The sequence below is a fragment of the Acipenser ruthenus genome, chromosome 21 (genome assembly GCF_902713425.1).
Source record: "Acipenser ruthenus chromosome 21, fAciRut3.2 maternal haplotype, whole genome shotgun sequence".
Classification (NCBI taxonomy): Eukaryota; Metazoa; Chordata; class Actinopteri; order Acipenseriformes; family Acipenseridae; genus Acipenser; species Acipenser ruthenus.
In genome coordinates, this window is record NC_081209.1 from 18607559 (window position 1) to 18631811 (window position 24253).

General features: G+C 38.1%; 1 protein-coding gene across 7 annotated transcripts in view; it reads right to left on the reverse strand.

The window, feature by feature from the left end:
• LOC117428391 (leucine-rich repeat and immunoglobulin-like domain-containing nogo receptor-interacting protein 1) overlaps positions 1 to 24253 on the reverse strand; it is a 558576-nt gene that overhangs the window by 101613 nt on the left and 432710 nt on the right. For 2 of the 7 annotated variants that reach the window (XM_034047335.3, XM_034047336.3), the window contains exon 1: positions 19834 to 20160. The exons of 4 other annotated variants lie outside the window; for them this stretch is intronic. The gene's annotated coding sequence lies outside the window, so the exon portion shown is untranslated. Of the gene's footprint in view, positions 1 to 2567; positions 2672 to 19833; positions 20161 to 24253 lie in introns of those variants that run through there. One more of the 7 variants, XM_058994915.1, reaches the window with a different exon arrangement.

Consider the following 24253-nt stretch of genomic DNA (forward strand, 5'->3'; position numbering starts at 1 on the left):
GAACCCCCCTTAAGCTTCTTAAGTGGGCTGATGCTAAGTCAGTTGAAGCCAAAAGCTGTGCTAACATCGGATAGACCCACTGAAGGGTCTAGTACTATGATTCCTTTGCTCTAAGTTTCCTTTGCTCTTATAGTCTCATATAATCCCAGTAAGTCTGTACCTGTCATTATAATTCATTTGACTGTACAGTAGATAACTTCTCTGTCTATCTCCTAGAAGTGACAACACCTTCAGTACTAAAAACCCATTCAAAGGAAATCCCTGTGCACTATTTTGGTTGATACAGTGTTTGAGTTATTGTGTGTTTATTGGTGTCTTTCACTTCTCACAAAGAAGCATGTCACAGTCCTTGATTTCCAGGTTGAAATTGCAGTCTGCTACACTGAGGTGCAGAAATCCACTGTCATGTGATTTGAGCAGCCTATAATCTAACTCCATCTAAAACGCCCAAGATAAAATATTTAGAAGCATGGATTCTCAATATATCTGCCTCACTGCTAGTTATCATCTTGATAGAGAAGGCCTTATGCTATCTGCAATATTTTATTCATATTTCTTTGTGTTGAATTTACTGTACAGGTTTATTACTATTTAATTACTACACCAGGGCAAATTAAGAAATTGCTTTTGATTAAGCGGGAGTCAGTTTTATGATTGATGACATTGAAAGCAGAAATAAAGAGAAGGATTTAGCACTGGGCAGAAGGTAATGAGATCAGGGGTTAGAGTTCTGGAGCAGTGGGAGGAAGGTAAGGTAGTAGTTGTTTTCTCTATAGCACCTTTCACGCAAACATCTCAAGGTACACATTTTTCAAATACATATGTCAAACTTTAAATAAAACAACAAAACAACACATGTATGGTATCCCAATCTAATTCATATTAACTCCCTCATTATTTAACAATTTGGCAATTCACTAAGTCTTCAATAATTCACTGTTTTCAATATTTAACATCTTTTTGCAAGTCAACTAGAACTAGAAATAATGAGAACTTTAATCATTTTAAGAAAATGTGTGCAAAATGACAATTATATAGGTTATAAAATTGGCATAAAACAGTTTTACATTCTACCGAGTTAATTTATATAAAGAAGTTAATTATTCATCTTTTTGTCTTAAAAGGGCTATTTTAAACCCGAAGACCAAGCACAGCAAAGACCACATAATTGGAGTCATTAATTTAAAGAAACAAGGCAGTTCAGAAGGAAAAATACAAGTGTATTATTTAGAGGCATAAAGACACTGGTACAGTAAGAGAAAAAAAAAACAAGGAAGAGAGGAAGACCAATAAAAGGCTAGACAGAAACATTGTAAGAATGGTAAAGTAAAATCAGAAAAAGACCATGTAAAATGGTTTAGAAATTTGAACTGATAAAATTGAACTGAGAAAAGTGTTTTAACCCAAAAGACTGGGCACAGCAAAGACCCCATAATTTGAGTTGTTAATGTAAATAAACAAGGCCGTTCTGAAAGGTAAATGGTAGGCTTCTTACCTTTTAAAAAAACAAAAATAGAAAAATTGCTCTTATAAAAGTTTATCACAGTAAATGTGCACAGTAGTTTTGCAGTTTTTCCATGCTTTTCCCCATGGTTATTCTGTACATTTACCATTGTTTACCATGGTTCTCCATGTTTTAATATGCTTTATCATATCTCTCTGGGCTGTACAGTGAGTGTATGTGCTTTACAATATTCACTGTGCTGTATTACGCCTTGCTATGCTTTTACTATAGGAAACTTTTGTAAGAGAGGCTGTTGTAAAGTGGGTTTGAGTTTCTCAGAGGTTAAGAGTACTCGACTGCAGCAAAGAAGTACGTGAGTTTTAAGTAGACTACATGCCCAACAACAGTAATCAAAGGTCTAACATTCAATTTAATTTGAGATTTTATTGTTACACATTGAGAATGGTCCGTTCTAAGTGCTACTGGTAAAAGAAACACATGTCATCTCGATTCAGCCCCTGCTCTCTGTCTGTACTGTTCACGTATTGCAGATAATTTGTTCCCCTGAGAAGCAATCTCACTACTCAGATTGCCAGTTCCCAGGCCTGCCTGTTCCATCTTTCCTTCACTAATGATCTGCGATCAGACCTCAGAGCTCATCAACTTCTCTCTGTGTTAGTTCCTTTATTCTGAGGTAAATGTACATAATAACCCATGAGATGCAATGGATAGTTTACCTAATTGCTTTACCCTGGGAGATCATGGGCCCTGGCAATCCCAGTGTCAAAGAAAAAACACTGTTAATTATTCAAGAGACGATTTTCTCCCCAAGAATTTAAGCCTGTCATTCATGCCGTGTCTGGAGTTATCAGCAGCCTATAATGCTACTAGGTATCAGGATGGGGATTTTCTGTCCCATGGCACAGAGGTATTGTGATGGCTAATTGCACTGAGCCTGTGTCATGCCTTAGCCTGTCTACCTACTGTAGTTTCAGTTTGATGTCCCAAGGGTAATAATGGACTAGGTTAAATTTGCTTTTTTATACTTGGGCCCATTTTATAGGCTAGTGCCTTCTTTAGTGTACACACTAGCCGAAACATTTGTCAACTTAACTGGTTTTACCTTAGAACAGTTTTGAAGTTATGGATGTAGGAGTGAGCTACCTCTTGCCAGGACCCTCTTGGAAATTGAATGTTCAGTGACTCAAGAAGTATGGAGCCGTTTTCCTGAAATTACATTTGTAACATTGATTTTCTTTCAGTTCAATTTACTGGTAATTTTATTCTTACTATATCACTCATGCTATTTTGGTATTATCATTTTTACCCCTTCATATTTTTATCAATTATTGATTCACAAATCCTTTACTAATTCACTGTTTTCAATATTTAATAAAATAATGAGAATTTAATTAACATATATTAGGCAAATTATTTATTTTTAAGTAAATGTGCAAAATGACAGCCACTGCTTAGATACAAGTTATACAATGCATTTTTTTAAAATCTGTTGAAAAACAATTTAGAAACATAATACAATTAATGTATACAAAGATTAATTATTATTCTCTTTATTTGAGAAAGCTATTTTGAACCGAAGAGCAAGCACAGCACAGGTCCCATAATTTGATTCAGTGAACTGTTTACAGTAGTTCAGTCAGGAAAACTTATGCGATAGAGAACAATATTTATTACAGCTTACACAACAAATACAATGTTATACATATTTTCATTACATCTTTAGCCTCGACCTTCGAGGTACCTTAGTTAGTTTGCTGATAGTGGAGCGGGTGACTGTAGGGAAGCCATGGGCAGCTGCCAACCCCCTTAGACGAGGCTGAAAAAACAGGTGGAGGCTTGGGAAGAGGAGACGGGGGAACAAAGGGACTGAGGTAAGATATAAAGCCCTTTCTAGCTGATCATTGGACGTGTTGTTTAGCGAATGACGAATTAAATACTAGCCATTTAACCGGCGATGTTCTGGTAATGGAGGTGCTTAATATGCTTGATGTTTATGATTTTAATCTAGCTTTGCTAAATAAGTGGTGGCTACGTGGCCTGAAAGATCGTTGAGTACCGGTTGTCCATCCACAAACAATCAGAGATATACATCAGGAACCAGGATGCAAGACAGAAAACATTCATTAGTACGAAAAACAGGAAAAGCAAATATTCAAGCAAAACATTTTCTAGGTGAAGATCATGTGGAATTCTGGGGAGGAATAAAGTGAGCATTATGTAAATGTAACATTTTTAATTAGGGGGTGCATGTTCTCCTCTGGGAGTGCTGGCCTCAAAGTCATTAATTAATATGTTTACAAAGACATATTGGAAACCTCAAGGACTAAAAAATATATATTTTGGCCACCCTGTCACCATGGCTTTGAAACAATTTTAAAGGTTAATGTTAACAAGAGGTCTACCTAATTAATGAGCATACAACATAAATCATAATATAAATAACACTAACAACAGGACCTATACTGAATAACTAGGTCTCCTTACACATAAAAGCAATAGTGTTCTTTTGTAATACATTTTTTAATAACGAAGTGGTGCTTTTTAAAATTATTTATGATATACCTTATAACCTGTTTTGGGAAGAAAAATTTGAATAAAACTAATTGCCCTAATTCAAACAGTTGAGTGTAAAGGATATTGGGAAATATATTAACTTGAATCCAGATTAGTGCCTCTGTACAGTATTATAGTTCTGTTTATGATGCACTTCAAATTGCCATAGTGCTTCTGCATCAATGCCATGTCCATGACACATAGAAATGAGCGACTAGCATAAAAAACATGCATTATCCTTGCAGACAAAAGTGGAGGTGTTGAAAGCAGTGGATAATACACCACCGTACAAGAAAAAGAAAGATGTTGCTGTAGATTTCAACATTCCCACAAATACTTTCTCAACTATTCTGAACAACTGGGATACAATAGTACAGGCTTAAGAATAGCAAAACTGTGGTCGTCAGCGTGTTGCTTTTGTTGCAATGTGTACTTTTAAAAAGTTACAAGCATGCGACAAATGTTGGACAAATGTTGTGCGTTTTGTGGTCGCAGACACACAAGAAAAGGCCGTACGACTTTTAGAAAAAAAGACGCAGCTTGTGGCAGTGCAGATGATGTCATTCCAACTGTCGGAGATCACTGACTGAGACCAAAAATTGGGTGGCAGTCAGAAGTATATGGATTGTTTGAAGTTATGGGGTTTTCTCTTATAAAGCCCTTAGAAAAAGCTAATTTTGTACTAATGTTCCTTTGCGACATTATGACAACAGGGCTGTTTGATCAATTGTGACAATTTAATCCATCTAAAAATTCAATTTCTCCCAAGGCTTGTTTTATCTTCTCTATTGTCCTCAGTGGCAGAGGTGAATTCACTTATGAATGCAATGAAAAGAATAATGCTGTGCTTAGATTGCCAATTATTTCTGTTTGGATTCCTCTGCTAAATTAGTCCTCAGTAAAGACCTAATCGCCATCATATCCACAACTCCCTAAACACAGTGTCAGTGAATCAGTGTCCCAATGGGACTAGGTATTTAAGAAAGAAGACCAAGTGCTGCAGATCATGGTGTTAGTGGCTCAGTAGGGGTACATTCTCTATCCACTAGTGGTATTAAGAGTTTAACTGTTAAGTCATATGTGGCAGGGCGGAAGCCCTACACATGGGGAAATATGTAGTTTTATTGTATATTTTTGCATTATTTGTTGTAAATTGATTTAATTAACTGTTTAATTGATGTTGCGCTCCGCCGTGGACGATTACCTGTCTGTGTGGAGCAGCAGCTGAAAGCAATGAGCTGTTCCAGCAGGCAGGTGGGCGTGTCTCGGCAGAGCGTTAGTATAAAAACATAGCGATCACTGTGATCGGGGCTGCTGCAAGGCCTGCCGTTTTCACGGCACCTTTGATTTATAGTTTGTTGTATTGTGTTTTTATTTTTGAGTGTTTGTACAGTCATGTATCGTCCTCTGTGCGCTACCATCGCTGGTAGCGTCACATGACATTATTGTTTACTTTTTGTTTATGTTTATTAATTAAATCCTGTGTGCCTGTGTCGGCGTATCAACGTCAATCTCTATCTCAGTCTCGTCTGTGTTCTCCTCGGCTACCTGAGGCAAGTTTACCAGGACTCTATCACAATTTGGTGTCAGAAAGGGATTGCTGTATCCTGCTCAATGGAAAATCGACCCGCGACAGAGAGACATTGAGGAGCAAACCCCTGAATTTTTTGGGGGGGGAGCAGGAGCAAGCCAACGACAATCAGCTTCAACCTGAGCGTCAGAGAGGGTGGAGCTTCGTGTCCGAAGGACTGGGAGGGAGGAGTGTCCAGCCCGAATGCCCGAGCGGCAGGAGCCCGGTCCAATGAGGGAGGTGCATCCTACCGAGCGTCGGAAGAGAGAGGAGGAGCTCCGGCCCCCAGAGCCTGAGGAGGCGGGCCAACCACTTGAGGAGTTTCTGCCTTCAGTCCAGCCATTGCTGCTGAAGCCGTCACTCACGTTTTCTGACGTCATGGGACTAACACGCACGCAGGAGTGTTGCTGCCTTTGGTCCAGCCGTAGCTGCCGGAGCCATCACTCCCATGCTGTGATTTCACGAACAAACAGAGTTTGAAAGACTTGACCACCGCAGGGGCTGCCCTCTGCAGAGGAGCCCCGAGAAGGGACACAGGGTTTAGGGGGTCACCATGGGGTTAGACGGGCACCCCGGGATTAAAAGCCCAGAGAGAAAATAATGGTGACGGTGGGGGTAAACGTAATAATTTTGATAATTAATAGTTGTGATTAATGATAATGTTTAGAAATATAATTATAGTGACGCTGATGGATTTGATGCTTGCGTGGAAGCTAACATTGGAGCCTGGCGTGTGTTGATTGTTGTTGCTGGCTCCAGTGTTCCCTCCCACCCACCCTTGTGATTTGTTTGTGTGTTTTAAAAAAATATACATATAAAAATTGTCGAATGGACCCCTACGGGTTCCATTCTGAGCGGGAGGATATGTGGCAGGGCGGAAGCCCTACACATGGGGAAATATGTAGTTTTATTGTATATTTTTGCATTATTTGTTGTAAATTGATTTAATTATCTGTTTAATTGATGTTGCGCTCCGCCATGGACGATTACCTGTCTGCGTGGAGCAGCAGCTGAAAGCAATGAGCTGTTCCAGCAGGCAGGTGGGCGTGTCTCGGCAGAGCGTTAGTATAAAAACATAGAGATCGCTGTGATCGGGGCTGCTGCAAGGCCTGCCGTTTTCACGGCACCTTTGATTTATAGTTTGTTGTATTGTGTTTTTATTTTTGAGTGTTTGTACAGTCATGTATCGTCCTCTGTGCGCTACCATCGCTGGTAGCGTCACATGACATTATTGTTTACTTTTTGTTTATGTTTATTGATTAAATCCCGTGCGCCTGTGTCGGCGTATCAACGTCAATCTCTATCTCAGTCTCGTCTGTGTTCTCCTCGGCTACCTGAGGCAAGTTTACCAGGACTCTATCACACCATACCAGTATATGATCATTCCTGATCCACAGCCCATGCAAAAACATAACAATATAAGAACGCAAGAACATGTACGAATGACAGTTAGTGTTACAATGTGTATCTTTAACCATGAGGATGTCTACAGTTGTTTACAGTTAGGTATACCAAAATATGAAACATCTTGATCTTAATATGTATACAATTGTTTTTAGAGATGTTACCATTTGAAATTAACTTGCTAACTTTTTATAAACCTTGTGTGAAATTAGCACAAGGGAGTATCATTCTTAGCTAATATGACCCATACTATTTATTGACACAATGCTGTTAATTACTCATAGGTTTTTTAGAATTCACAGAGACTTCGGCGAGACAGAAAGGTGGGCCGGAATGTCAGCCAGGAGGGCGAGTGTGGCTCTACACCTCCAAGCAACGGAAAGGAAGTTTCTCAAAGCTCTCCAGCCTGTGGGCGGTCCCTTTGATGTGGTGTGTTAAAAATGAATCCTAGTTTCACGTTAACAATTTAACTGTATCATTCTACAGGCTCTAAACACTCAGGTTTTGTTCAGTTACTGTAAGGTGTGAAAGTTCTATTCAAGTCTGATAGCCAATGTCCGCTGAGACACAGTATTTCTATCACTCTAAGCTGCATGGAAACACGGCCAGTGACATGAAAATGTAAGGTGATGCAACAATCAGACAGGGAAGTCTAGAGACACCTGTTCCCAGAATACACTACATTTATTATTTTATTATTATTATTTATTTATTATTATTATTTATTTATTTTAAATCTCTTTGGATTACCTGGGCTGCTGCATACATGTCGACCACTACCCCCTTTGTCTCGTCTGCACATTTTAAAAGCCTGCTAATTATCCCTTTTTTTAGGTCAAATCAATGAAATCCAATGATATCCACATAGAAAATTACCAGTATGATTAACCAGTTAAGCTGGCAGTGTCTGACAGATTTCTCTGCTTGCTTCAGTAACAATGATAGGTAAATGATACATAATCCATCATTTCTCTTCTAAGGAGTTTGACACCATGCAGCACTACTTCCCTTTTCCCAGTATTATAACCATCCACACTCCCTCCTTTGGGAGGTCACACCTTCCCCCCCTTTGACAGCATTGCTGTAACATCTCTTTCTTTTAGGCTATGTAATATGTTGCATCTTTTTATTTCTTCACTGTCATTGCTGACTGGCCCAGGCATCTTTATAAACACTTCTTCTTTGCCGTTGAGTGGATGTTATATATAGGAAGCCAAGCAGAACAGATTCATATTCCTTCATGTGGGGGAGTGAAGCATAGGGCTTGTAAGGTCATTTCTTTATAAGTGCAACATTTTAGAGGTGCAGATAACTAATTTAGGAACCTTGCCATCTGAGTTGCACTCAAGTCTTGCCTCTTGCTGTATTTTGATGTCCTCAAGCATATACTTAAAGGTCAAATTCAACTTTTTAGAGTTGGAGAAAAGCAATTTGGGAAAATATAAATGTATACAGAGAATCTACAAGCTATTTATCTGGCTTGAATTTACAAATGAATGATGTGGTAACAAATGAACCAAAATAGGTAAAATGAAGACAGAACAAAATGCATTGTACAGATGATATTTACATTTAACAAAAACTATTTCTTTTGATCCTTGCACCCTGTATAGACGTTATCCTTCGGACACCCTCTGCTGCAGCAAACCACTACTCAACTCCTGCTATTTATTTGATCAATGTTGGACGACTCTCACAATGTATAATGCTAAAGATCTCGTTAAGAAGATGCAACAAATATTTAAATTAGTATATTGTGGCTCAATTCATTAACATATTTTCTCTTAGTACATACGACACCATGTTTACTTTGCTAAGTGTCGCAATGAAAATGCAAATTGCGCTATGTTTGCGCTGCGACTGGCCCATCTTAGTATACCTACCCCTAGGTCGGCATTGAGTTGAACTAGCAGAGCTGTCCAGACACCATGTCCCTTTGTAACCAGTGCCATTGTTTCTCTCATGTTTCACTACAATTCAACAGAATTAGTGGTGGAGGTGAATCTGTGACTGGGAATCACTGTATTAAACAGACCCAACACAGTGAGCCAGCTTTGAGAACCCACTTAGGGTAATCAGCGGGGTGGCACTTGGGGCTAAGCCATGCATCTCTATAATGATGTACAGATGGGAAGTGTGTGGAACACATACAGGTGCATTTCAGATGGAAAAGCACACCTGGGCTTTATACTGATGCTTTTTTCCCTCATGAATTAGAAGACAATAGTGGGATACTCATCAGCGATTGTAATGCTAAACTCATACACATGTTAGTGTTTAATGCTGAAAATATTGGAGCAGAAAAATTAATTTTACTGAAGACTGATTGCATGAAGAAGTTGGAACACAACCTTGAAGTTTGGGATTAATTCTGCAAACAGTAAAGTGGCCAGCAACAACAACATCAATATTGTGTCTGCAATATGTGGAGAGGAAATAGTTAAAGAGGGCAAAACATTTATTTATTTATTTACGCACTTGGCTTCCTGTACTTTTCCTTTTTATTGCATCTAGCAAAACCAGAGACACCGAAGAGATTAAGTTGTTCTGAATCTTGTTACAGGTACCCGAGAATACTGTGGCTATTGACAAGTGATTTGCTTAACATGCTGTCGTAGAAAGTATCAGAGAAAGTAATTCCACATAATTACCTCTGTTTTAGCAATTGGTGCCCTCAGCGTGCCCTCTGAAAGCCAGTTCTTGCTTGCTCATTGTGATGTATTGTATCCCTACTCCCTACTCTTTTGAACATCGATCCGGGTTTGTCCGAAGGTGTAACAGTGGCTTGCAAGTGGCTTTGGGAATGCTCATGTTTTTGCGCTGACTTCGTTAGACATCCTAGATTGCTGTAGCCGTGCTGTTCCATGTCGCCTTTTCTGTACTGCTACCGGTAAGCCATGATACCTTTAATAATTTGAATGTTGGAAGGCGAGTAAATCCCTTCCCTTCCCGTGTCAGTTTGGATATTTTTGCTGTGTATACCTCCCTTTTTTAACAATTTTTTCTGAGAAAGTTCCTCTTGAAAATTGATTCCTAACCAAAATGACTACGATGCCTCTGTTGTCTGATTACATTTTGTTTTTACTTGTAAAAAGTAAAACAAAATATTACTTTGACGTTCTCAATATAATTCTCAATAACGCTCTATAATAAAAAATATCACGCAAAATCCAGCTATTGTTAAACCACTTAGGGCCTAGCATATTTATGTCCCGCCTCTGTTCACACATGATTGGACAGCTGCAAAACCAGGGCAGATCTTTGACACTCACATTGGTTAAGACTGTCAGCCGAGGCAGAGAATACCTTCAACTGTTTATGTCCTGCCTCCGCTCACTTATGATTGGACTGCAGCGGAGAAAATGCAGATCTTCTATTGGTTGGTTTTATTTTATATACAAAAATAAAATTCAGCACGATTAAATTGTGAAAAAAAGTTAATCTGTAATCAACTCTTCAGTTGATTAATTGATCTGATTAATCTGTTATTCGGAGCAGCCCCAATATATATATATATATATATATATATATATATATATATATATATATATATATATACACACACATACACACACACGCATACATAGATACATATATTTACATACACACATCCATACATCATAATAATACAATATTATTATTATTTATTTCTTAGCAGACGCCCTTATCCAGGGTGACTTACAATTGTTACAAGATATCACATTATTTTCACATACACTTACCCATTTATACAGTTGGGTTTTTACTGGAGCAATCTAGGTAAAGTACCTTGCTCAAGGGTACAGCAGCAGTGTCCCCCACTTGGGATTGAACCCACGACCCTCCGGTCAAGAGTCCAGAGCCCTAACCACTACTCCACACTGCTGCCCATAAAAGTTACATTAAAACCCACTAACAAGAAAGCCATTTTATAGAAGTAAGTTTTCAAAACTGTAATGGTCCCAGCTTCCCTGACAGACGCAGGCAGAGCATTCCACAATTTAGGCGCTTTACAAGAAAAAGCCCTCCCTCCCGTGTTGCTCTTGTTGACCCTAGGAATAACCAGCAGCCCTACATCCTGTGGTCTTAGAGTGCGATTCAGAAGTTAGGGGGTCAGTTACTCCAGCAAATAACTGGGTGCTAATCCATTCAGAGCTTTATAAGTTAACAACAAAATCTTAAAATCAATTCTATACTTCACAGGTAGCCATTGCAAAGAAGCCAAAACAGGGGTAATGTGTTCACTTTTCCTGGTTTTAGTCAGAATTCTAGCGGCTGTATTCTGAACAAGCTGTAAGCGAAACACCACACGTTTTGGGATACCAGAGAAAAGTTCATTGCAATAGTCAATTCTACATTAAACAAAGGCATGCATTAGCCTCTCAGCATCAGGTACGGAAATAATAGGTCTAAGCTTAGCTATATTTCTCAGATGATAAAATGACACTTTAGTAATTTTCCTAATGTGATTCTCAAAAGATTGATCAAGATCAAAGACCCCCAAATTTCTCATTTCAAGTTTTAGTTCTGACGAGAGACTGCTGAGGCCTAGCTTATGTAAATTGATATTCTTTAGTTGATGCTGTGGGCCAACAAGCATGACCTCCGTTTTGTCAGAATTCAACATTAAGAAGCTCTGTGATATCCAACACTTGATGACAGTACTTTCTTGACGATTTTGCTGTCTTTTTTGTACAAAAACTATCAAAGCTATTGATTATGTCAGCCCAGTGCTAGTCTCTGCATTGCCTAGTGATCTACTCATACTGCTCAAGATTATTCTTATCACCTATAATGCCCTTCACAACCTGGACCTCCATATGTTAACAAGCAAGATTCGACCCCCTATTGCTGAAGCCCTGCATTTTTTAATGTTGTTAAGATTCCTACTATCCTTACTCCTCAGAACAAGTATGTTATTTACGTTCATTTTGCCAACAAGGGTACAAATAACACATGTATTACAGTTGCCAGTATCATGAAAAAGCTGGTTGCTATGTCCCAGTGGTATAACATTCTAAAGATACTGACGGCTAATTACTTATATGCAGCCGAACTCATTTTTATTCAAAAAAAGATGAAATCCAATATGCTACAACATATCATTCCACACTGTTTGGTTTCGGAATGGGCTTGCCCTAAACTCCTGTCTTTAGATTAGATTAAATTAACTCTTTTTCAAAACCTGTAGTAACGCTTAGTGGAACTGCGATTTCCCTGCATCAACGAAATACTCTGGTGCCACCCTGTAGCAAAACCATTACTTCAGCGTCCTCCTTTAATACTGCCACTGAATACTTTGTGGCATACGTTTAAACTTTTATATGAGAAACCTACTTCATGAGAAAAGTTAGGAACAAGTAAAGACCATCAATGCTGGTCCTACAAAATTTCTGTAACTTGTTCCTTGAAAGACCTCAGCAGCAACCATTCCATGGTTAACTAATCCGTATACTCACTACTCTTACTCTCTGACGTGACTCTATGGCCCCTCAATTTTCAACTATGTCCTTTGATATTGTTTGGTGCTACACTTGAAATAGTGACTTATGGATTAAACTTTGTTGATCCCTTTTAGGATTTTAAATACTTAAATCCACCTTAACCTCCCATTTGTTATACACTAATAGGTTCCATTTCTTCAGCCTGTCATGTCCTTATTGAAGTGTGGGGATCAGAATGGAATGCAGTAATCTACAGTAAGTGTAATCTCACCAGTTCTAATATGACTGCATTGAATTTCAATGCCAGTAAGACACAAATGGATGTTTCAATAAATACACATAACAAAAGAATAGTAAGAACATTTCCTCTAGTTTTTTGGTTACATTTCCACAAAAAGGCAGACTAGACAAAGAAAGCAATTAAATTAGCAGCTTGTTTTAAGAGTTTGATTGAAATTACATACATATGATTTATTTTTCAAAATACATATTTATGATAATTATGGAACAAACATCTGTGCCGAGATTCATGTGCCCTGAACCAAAATCAATAAAAATGTATGATTTAAATAATGTTCCCTTGTATTATAGTACTGTAGAGGGTTAATGAGTTATTGGTTTCCTTTCACGGACAGAAATTGAAAAATATATAATTTATGCTGATAACATTACATGGAATAGACTAATATTTGGGCTTCTATAGTAAACAACACAAAATAATCAAAACTGTATTGAAAATGACACAACTGCTGATTTCTCAAATGGATGTGGATGTCAGCGAGCTTGGGGAGTGTGTGGTAGAGTATCTGCTGTCTAAGCTGTCCTGTGTGCTGTCTCTCTCTCTGGCCTCTCCACTCCCTCAAACCTCACTGCACCACTCAGAGACCTCTCAATGTGCCACAGCCATTTTTTAAATTGTCACTCATTTTATGAGAGAAATGAGGCAGTAAGCTGATGTGTGCTGATTTATCTATCCATCTAGAGAGCTCTGTTTACCAGCTGTCCATTTTTTGTATGTTTATTTCCCTACTATTTATCTACCTCTATAGATGGTTTGAAATCTTTATTCCCACCTATCTAATATACATACATTTATATGTGTATTTAACCAGGCACTAAACTAGCAGGTATGTTGCTATGTTGAGTTGGCACTAATAATAATAATAATAATAATAATAATAATAATAATAATGTCTGCATAATAGGTTATTTAATTGTCTAATTAGCCACATGTGAATTTAAGGCTTCTAACTGTCATAATACAATGCTATCTGTGTCTGTTTACAAACTAAATAGAAATATATATTTTTACTTCTTATACTTCATATGTGGTAAACTATGTCAAAAAAAGTTAAAACATGATGTTATGACCGAAGCAATAGAATCCTGATTAGAGAACCTTACTGTCTGGTAGTCGCCTGTGTTGGGAATCAATCAATCCATCTTTCTGATATAGCGCCTTTCGTGATAAATCACTTCAAAGTGCTTTACAGATAAAAATGTATAATATGCAAAAGAAGTAAAAGAAAAGACCCCTTTTAATTACAAACATTAAAATAATTTGAAAAAAAGTCATTTTAATTCTTACTTTAAAAAAGCAGGCAACAAAAAATAAGCAGTATAAAAAATTAAAATAAGTAATATAAAATAGGATGATACATTTTCCCTTTATTATAAAAGTGTTAAACTTTAATTTACAGATGCATCTGAATGTCATCGGCATCCGTGTGGTTGTGCCCTGCAATGGAACTTCCTGCTTAGAGGAGATTTCTAAAAGATCCCTAGTATACAACCCAAGAAAAACACCATGTTATACTATGTAGAAATGATATAAGCAGAGCATACATCTTGTAATATAACCCCTACCAGTGAATAGCACACAGACATCCACCTTGATTTTTAAGAGTATATGTTGCAGTACTTGAATTGCAGTATCTGTTAATAATATCACCTATACAAGACCCATTAAGAACGGTGACCTCCAAGGAAAACCATGTAAGTGAGATATTAGAATACTAGCCTGTCAGAAGAGTGATAAAGATCATATTGCCAGGAATCCCAGCCCCTGGCGTTCAATCCATTTCTGAAATGGAGCTGACTGTCAATACTTGGGACTGCGCTGAAATGAAAACACCCTACCACAGATGTTTTGTACAATAGGTCGAAGTGATATGATGATGTTATTGTCTTTTAAATGTCTTCCATTTTACATAGTGGAGTCTGTTTTAATGATCTTCACAATGGTGAAGATAAATATCCCTTAAAAAAGGTTTACCACAGTAAATTTTCAGTTTTCCCATGTTTGTACTATGCTGTGATAGGATAGCGCTGTAGGCCCCGATGTTACCGGCAGGGAAGGAGACTCAGACACTGAGAAGCTGCAGTTTTTTTGTGTTTTGCAAAACAAAAACAGTTTACACAAAAATAACACAAACCAAACAGAAACAAGAGGGCACAATGGCCAAAATAAACAGTTAAACGAAAACACTAATGGCAGGCTGGGTATTCACCTTCACTGATCACTTTACATATAACCCAAGCAACACAGTGCTCACTCACCAACTCCCTCCTCTCTAATGGAGCCCTGGGCTCTCCATTTATAGGATGTGGCTGCTCCCGATTAGCACCTATTGATCAATTAGGAGCAGCTACATTCTCACATGTTTTCGGCAGGGACAGGAATTGTCCCCATCACTGCCAACCACTACCATAACACTATTTACAGACAGGGTCCTGCCCTGCCGCATATGCATTTACCATCATGGTTTGCCATGTTTTTTTTTTTATTATTTTAAATATGCTTTACCATACCTTGGGTTTTATAATGCTTACCTGTGCTTTACCATGCTTTCAATAAACCTTTCTATGTTTTTACTACGGTAACCTTTTATAAGGGTTTTAAGGCAGTGAGACTGCCTTCCACACTACAGTCCAGCATCAGCAACAGAGACATTTACTTTCACTACATTCTGTTTTGAGTAATACAAGGGTAGGTATGAGGAACTGGTAGAATGGTAATATTACGCTGGATCAAGTTTAAACAAAAGAGTTCCCCTCCAGCCTGTGAATGATTTCATTAACTGAGAGGAGCAACAGAAGAAACAGTAATGTTAACCAGTTTTAGTTAAGGATGGAAATATCCACATGGGTGTTGCAAAAAGCAACCTATTGTGACAAAGCAGTACCCGTCTGAGTAAAACTTGAACACAAATCGGTTTAGGAGACAAGACACTTGTTTGGAGACAGTAATGGAGGTAAAACAGGACAGTACCTGTATGTTTATTTCCCTATGTTCAATACACAGAGTCGTTGGGACAAAGCAAAAGTCTGGTACACACTTCAGGTTCTCATACAAAGGTGGGTCAATACAGGCAATAGCGTTCTCAAAACAGTCCATGATCATACATGGCAAATCAATAGTTTTCTCAATATATTTACATGGTTCTCCTACCTCACTCCACGCCAACTCCACACTCACCAACCTGAGCTGAGAGTCAGCCTCTTTTTAAATAGGTGAATCACACCCATGTGTTCTTAGCAGGTGCATTGACCACACCCTGCCATCCCGCTAAGGCTTCTGGGTAGTGCAGTCCCTACGAGCGGCCATTTTGTGAATTGTAGTCAATTTTGGGTCGCCCTCCTATACTTCCCCTCAATCACCCTACCTCTGGGTCTGCCACTATATATATATGTATGTATATCCGTGGGATTTTCTGGTTTGCGGATCAACCGTGCTTGCAGAAAAAAAATTACACATGCGCTGATTCTATTATTAGGTCAAGGTCAATCACTCAGTGCCAAATAAACGTAAATGCATGGTTTTGACGATTGAAAAAAAAAACTTGAAATCATTGAGAAGCTGGAAAAGGGTAGTAAGGTAGTACTGTAAAACAACTTTCAGTGGAATATGGAATTAGTGAACAGACAGCTTGTGATTTAAAAAAGAAGGAGGAGGAGTTGATTTCAAATGTGAGTAGTGGTTTCTCTAAGAGGAAATTAATGAAAAAGGCAACATATGAGGATTTGGACAAAGCAATGCTGGAATGGTTCAATCAGCAAAGAGCTGAAGGTATGCCAGTGTCTTTCCAGAGGAAAGCAATGAGAAAGAGTCCCTTGAGGAAGAAGCCTGATTCCACAGCATCGCATATCACACAGTACAGCCCTCTCCTGTATGAAACACTGTTTGTTTCATACAGGAGATAAAATAAAAAAAAATTATATTTTTAACATACAGACGTGCTCAAATTTGTTGGTACCCCTCCACAAAAAACGAAGAATGCACAATTTTCTCTGAAATAACTTGAAACTGACAAAAGTAATTGGCATCCACCATTGTTTATTCCATATTTAATAGAAATCAGACTTTGCTTTTGATTTTTTATTCAACATAATATTGTAAATAAGAAAACAAATGAAAATGGCATGGACAAAAATGATGGGACTGCTAACCTAATATTTTGTTGCACAACCTTTAGAGGCAATCACTGCAATCAAACGTTTTCTGTAGCTCTCAATGAGACTTCTGCACCTGTTAACAGGTAGTTTAGCCCACTCTTCCTGAGCAAACTGCTCCAGCTGTCTCAGGTTTGATGGGTGCCTTCTCCAGACTGCAAGTTTCAGCTCTTTCCATAGATGTTCGATAGGATTCAGATCAGGACTCATAGAAGGCCACTTCAGAATAGTCCAATGTTTTGTTCTTATCCATTCTTGGGTGCTTTTAGCTGTATGTTTTGGGTCATTATCCTGTTGGAGGACCCATGACCTGCGACTGAGACAGAGCTTTCTGACACTGGGCAGTACGTTTCGCTCTAGAATGCCTTGATAGTCTTGAGATTTCATTGTGCCCTGCACAGATTCAAGGCACCCTGTGCCAGGCGCAGCAAAGCAGCCCCAAAACATAACCGAGCCTCCTCCATGTTTCACTGTAGGTATGGTGTTCTTTTCTTTGAAAGCTTCATTTTTTCCTCTGTGAACATAGAGCTGATGTGACTTGCCAAAAAGCTCCAGTTTTGACTCATCTGTCCAAAGGACATTCTCCCAGAAGGATTGTAGCTTGTCAATATGCATTTAAACAAATTCCAGTCTGGCTTTTTTATGTTTTTCTGTCAAAAGTGGAGTCCTCCTGGGTCTTCTTCCATGGAGCCCACTTTTGCTCAAAAAGCGACGGATGGTGCGATCAGAAACTGACGTACCTTCACCTTGGAGTTCAGCTTGTATCTCTTTGGCAGTTATCCTTGGTTCTTTTTCTATCATTCGCACTATCCTTCTGTTCACTCTGGGGTCGATTTTCCTCTTGCGGCCGCGCCCAGGGAGGTTGGCTACAGTTCCATGGACCTTAAACTTCTTAATAATATTTGCAACTGTTGTCACAGGAACATCAAGCTGCTTGGAGATGGTCTTGTAGCCTTTACCTTTACCATGCTTGTCTATTATTTTCTTTCTGATCTCCTCAGACAACTCTCTCCTTTGCTTTCTCTGGTCCATGTTCAGTGTGGTGCACACAATGATACCAAACAGCACAGTGACTACTTTTCTCCATTTAAATAGGCTGAATGACTGATTACAAGATTGGAGACATGTGTGATACTAATTAAAGAAACTAATTAGTTTGAAATATCACTATAATCCAATTATTTATTATCTTTTCTAAGGGGTACCAACAAATGTGTCCAGGCCATTTTAGAATATCTTTGTAGAATAAGCAATAATTCATCTCTTTTCACAGCTTCTTTGCTTTATTCTATGACATACCAAAAGCATGCAAGTATAGATGATAAAATAGCTTTTAATTTCATCACTTTTCAGGAGGAATGAAGCATTATTTCAATGAGCTGTAAGGGTACCAACAAATTTGAGCACGTCTGTATATAATTATGAAACAGTTTATATATAGGCCCTATGTCTTGTTCTAGTAGTTTACAATAGCTTACCTGCATCTATTATTATCGGTATCCAATCGGTATCGACTGATATGAGCAGATAATCATCAGCTGTCGGTATCGGCCAAGAAAATCTTAATTGGTGCAACCCTACTATATGTTTAGCATTATCCGTGTAATCGCTCCCCCCATTGCCCCGGATAATCGAGAGTTGACTGTATATAAAGATAATTCCCTGTTATATCATTGTCACTACATGCATGCATTGCAAAGCACCAGAGAATACAATAAATAATTGAAAGCATTCGATTGTTAAAAAAAAAAGGATGGGCAGGCTTCTTTCACCCAGCCCAGCCCAGGCTGATGATGTTGTTACTCTGATCTTGTTGTGTGAAAGGGAGGCTTATCGTAGCCTGTGGTTTTATCCTTAATCAGGTTGTTTTATTTTATTTATTTATTTATTTATTTATTACAATACATAAAACAGAATACTCTTTGATCAATTTTGATATATGGTAACAAAAAAAAAGTGAAAATTAAAATAAAAAAAAAATTGCAAAATGTTGTCTGGCAGTATTTTCCCAAATCAATCTGCAGCATTTGTATTTCTCTCTGAAGATGTGCCAAAAGCCATTCAGGCAAACATGCCAAGCAGCTCGATGTTCGATTTTGAACATGCCACAAGCCTCCTTTTTCCCAAGCTGGTGGCTACGAGTGCTTTCTAGTCAGGAGAACATTTTTAATTCCAGTACTGTTTAACCTAGGAGAGTCTTAATCTTTGTAAACCAACATATTCTACAGCTGCAATCCAACATTTTTTTAAAAAGCAGTCCAGGCACTCAAGGATGTATCTTAAAAATAACAGACAATACTGCAGTCTGAGTATTGTATCTCATATGCTGCCGCTTTCAGTAAGACGTGCAAACCTGTTTTTAATGACAGTTAATGGTTTTGATTTGCTATTTCACATTTAGAGCCCTGATTTAATAAGCTGTTACTGACATTATAAAAGGAGTACCTTATGCTTTTCCATTGTAAACTGGAGTTTGCAAGATAGGGGCGCCAGTAGCACGGTAGGTCTATGTAGAGCTGTTAGCCTCTGATCTTGACTATAGAAGAGGGCAGCAAATCCTGTGGTTATCTAATTTATTTTGCTACATCAGTAGTAGAAAATGGGGCTAAAAGGTTTACAGTCTCTGCTATGATGAGCATTGATAAAAACAAAACAACTAAGCACTCAGTTTACAAATAGTTTATCTACAGCATAGTACCACTGCCCAGTCCATCAAGGCAGATCAGAGATCAGAAAGGGTTAAGAAATGAATAAGGAATGAGGCAATTAATCAGTGGCCCAATTTCAGATAGTACACAAAGCCCTAACAATATGACCACTGGGGTCAGACACATAACAAAAAAAGGCAAACGCCATATCCCTGTTTAGTAATCTCAGCTGCAGTACCCAAATCTTATAACAGCATTTTTCTTGGCGTGCACATTTGAGTCCCCTCCACCCATAATAAAATATTGAAAATGCCTTACCTGCTTCAAATGGGTACTTCCAATTCTAATTCATACTGCCATGCTAGAAATTAAATCCAAGTGCTTTTGATGAAGAGAGATGTAAAATGCCATTGAAGAACTTTGGAGAAAATGAATACAAAATTGGGGCACTGGGGTCTGAGAATGATTTGTGACTGTGTCATCCAGGACTCGTTAATTCAGAATATTACTGAGTGTCACCCTCCTCCTCTTGAAAAATACTCACATGTACATACAGACACATGCAGTACACGCACCGGCTGCTTTTGCTACCTACAGTATGGATCAGTGCAGAAGTGGAGAGCTAGAGAGGAGAGGCGAGAAAGCTAGGGCAGTGAATGGTGGAGGGAGGAGCTGTGTAGCATTCAGAGCAGGAGAGAGGGAGAGACTGGCTGCACATACGAGATCCTGCAAAAAAAAAACTGCAGCCTGCACTAATGCAATTCAATTCCCACGTTCCATCATAGCTGCAATAAGGAACAGGGGAGATATGCAGAGAAGAGTGAGAAGGATAGAGAAGGGGAGGGAGGTGACAAGTCATTGAAACTAAGGGGATTAAATGTACGGGAGATGGCATGCCTCTAGTATTTCACATTTGTTTTTTCTTGTTCTTTCTTGAATTCCTTTCCAGTGGCAGCAGCAGTGATTTATGCCCCCTCTGAAAAGCATATTTACTGTCAAAGTAAACTACATACCTCTAATGAGATGAATGGCTGGGTATAGAAGCAGACAGGGAAGTGTATAGATAAGCAGGCAAATAGAAAAAAAATCACAGTGAAACTGGAAGGCAGCATGAATAAGGTCAACACCAATATACAACTAGATGGATGTAGACAGACAAACAGACAGACAGACAGACAGACAGTCACGTCAAATTGAAATGTGTCAATTACAAGCAAAATAGACTATTATAAATCCATACAGTTTGACATAAAAAGAAAGTCAAAATTCACATTGAATAGACATAAATATGTACAGTGAAACCCAAACCAGATAGATAAATAAATGCAGACATACTGTACAGCTGATACGAGGGGTGAATGATGTAGGAGGGATTCCCGGTACACTGAATAATTATTGGCAACCTGACTAATTGAATACAATATAAATGACTAAATGAAAAATTAAGGACAACACATGCGTTGATAGTACACCATTAAAAGTTGTGTGCTTCAAACATAGGGGCCCTCAGGAAAAGAACCATAACTGACAGGCAACAGCTGACAACATCTGTGGTAAAGGTGCTAACGACAAAGATAATTAGGAATCAGGACTTGTCTTTTGTAAAACTCAGGTAAGGACTTTAACATAAACAAACTATATTTAGGAAAATACTTTATAATTACAAAAGCTAAGACTCTCATGACTGCAATTATTACATATATGGAAAGTGCAACACAGACTGCTCCTACTTGAAAAAGACTATTTTAAAAAGTAGCACTTTGCTCCCATCCTCCGAAAACAAAGAGGTGCTACAACCCAACTACAGGAAACAAGAAGCCAACCCTGGCCGCAGCCTGTTACACAGGGGGACTGTGCTTGGCAACAGCTTCGAAAGCCTATCATATGTTCACGGGACTCCAGCAGTGAAGATCCCACACCTTTCTACTATAACGAAAGACCATACCAAGCAATTGTTAATTAACAACCGAGATCTGCTGACAGTAGCCCTGACAAGCTTCTTTGACCAGATAAGAAAGTAATACAGTATGAGGTGTTTGGAACTCTTGAGTCAGTATTTATATATTTATTTATTTATTTTTTTGTATCTGGCATCATTTATTCAATGTTTCAAATTATTGACATTTGCAGGTAAAATATGAGTGCTTCATAATATAGTTGTTTTATAAGCAAGGTTATAAAAAACACTGAAGCTACTACACATTAAAAAATAAATACATTAACGCAGCTTTTTGCAATAAATAATAATACAAAATAACAAAGCCCTTTGAAAAACATAGAACTTTGGTTATTTTCATGCTTGGTGATAGGATAGCTGATTGTTTTAAGCTTAGACTTTTCTGTCCCTTAGCTGTAAGAAAAGATGCAATTCATGTTGCACTAGCCTTAAGTAGCATGTATGATGGGTACCTACCAAGAACAAAAAGTCAGGTTTGAATCCCCAAATCTATTAAATTGACATAAAATTCGTGCCAGTGGTCTCCCATGTTATTGTTGCAAACTACCGACCTCAGCACCAGGCTTGAGCGATAGAGTTGAAGTAAAATCTCTGAAACCTAACTCACTGGGCAAGATTTATTTCACAAGAGCAAACACATGAAAAAAAAGTGTATGTATGCTTCTACAAATTGTTTTAAATCACCAACATGGGGCTTATCATCAGTTTTCTGCAAGACATACAGAACAAAGTTCCAGAAAGTTACAAAAATGCTCAGTTGGATTAGATTCTACTGATGAATTTGTTGAACTCATCTGGACTACCAGTATATTGGATCCTCAATAACAAAAATAATAAAAACATTCTGCTGGAGAAAAATATATTTAAATATACCCTATCATATTTTAATATTAATTAGGTCATTTGGATTTGGAAGGAGAATTTCTCTCCCTAAAAGAAAACTACATGCAAACCCAAATTATTGACAAAAAGAGACTTGTTTTTAATTTAGAATGTACTGGTAACCCAAGTCAGTGTCCATCTGATTCTCCAGAAGATAAGCTATTTGGCTTCCAAAAGCTTCTTCACTTTCATATGTTCGTGACATAAAAAAAAAAAAAAAAACATAAATCAATCCAGCAACATTACATAACAAATCCACCCAATCATAAATTCTCTCACACTATGAGCTGGCATCCCAAATGATCAAACTGTTAGAGCTCAGAATCTTCCAATACAAAACAATTCACAACGTCTGCAATGAGAAGGCTCAGGGATTTGGAACCGATTATGCTGGCAAATGAAACAGAGGAATAACTGAAACCTAAAGGCAAATTACATTTAATGGCAATGCTGAGGTCCTGTTCTAGTGTAACTATTAGCACAGGGGATTTAAAGCCCTACCAAATACAGCATGATAACTGCCTTTTACCAAATGAAACAATCATGATGCCTTGGAAACCCTTTGTCATGGAGGTACAGAGGGGAAGTTGATTTTGCACTTCCATTTATCCATAAGGAACCTGCCAAGCTTTCCACTGCCTGCTCCACTTGAAAGTCAGAATGGTCAGAAGTACATTCTTTGGTCATGAAAATGACAGTAAAAGAGTTTTAAATTATTTTTCAGTTTATATGTTAATTAAACAGTTGAATAGGTTTTATACAAATTGAAATATGTAATGTAAAAGATACATAGCATTATCTCAAGAATATTAGTTAGCGTTAGGCTTAATGTTCATTAGAACAACATTTCCAAAGTCCAGAAATAATGTTACCATAAAGGTTGCCTAATGTTAATAATAATAAAAATGCTGTTCATGCAAACATTATTTTCTGGGAGAAAATGACTTTTTCAACATAATGCATTTTACTGTAAATGCATTTCAATTAATGTGATGTTCTATATAATAATTGAACTTAAAAAAATAGAATGGTGTAAAGTTCTGTTTCTGAGTTTTGATTCATAGCTACTTTATTCAGTTTGGAATGGCAGGAGCATGAGCAGTTAAAGAGCAACTTGGCATCAATGTGAAATAGATTTAGCTTAACGAATGCATTCCCCTTGTTTTATCATGCTCTGTTTCAGTCATCACATCCTGGGGACTGTTTAATAGCACCCTGCTGGCCTCGCTATCATTTCCCAGAATCATGTGCATCTGGTACACCAGTGTCTAACAATGAACGAGTCTCCCTGCAAACACTCTGCCCCTAGCTGATGTTAGGAATACCACATGTTCCAGTGTATGAGCTATTTCTTACTTCTGTAAAGCAAGTGACAAGTAGGAGCTGCACATCAGTGGACAATCAGTCTGTGTAATTATTCCACAGCACTCAACAGCCACAGCCCTTTGCTTGGCTTGCCACATGCCTTTTCCTCAATGAAAGACATGCATGCTTTACACTACAGTAACCAAAATTTAATTAAAGTAGTATTGTGCTGTGCTAGACCCCAGTTCTATAGGATTTGATCAAAATAGTTCCTTACATTGAGAATAGCTTGTTGCTATAAAGACAGACACAGTTAGCACAGTACTTTATTGGAGGAAAAATTGCTATTTGCTACTGTAGATTTAACATGATCGTTTCTGTAGACTAGACTAGCTTTGCAAAAGTGCCAAAGGAGATGTTCTCTGATTTGACTAGTGTAGAGCAAGGATGTCTGTTTTAATAAAAATGTACGTGGATGGCAAACTGTCACAAAGACGGCCGGAGTGGGTGGCATCAGACCAGAAGCAGGAAATAAAACAACAAGAGAGAGGTGGAGTTTGGTGGAGCTGAGCGAATGGTCTCGCTCAGCATTTA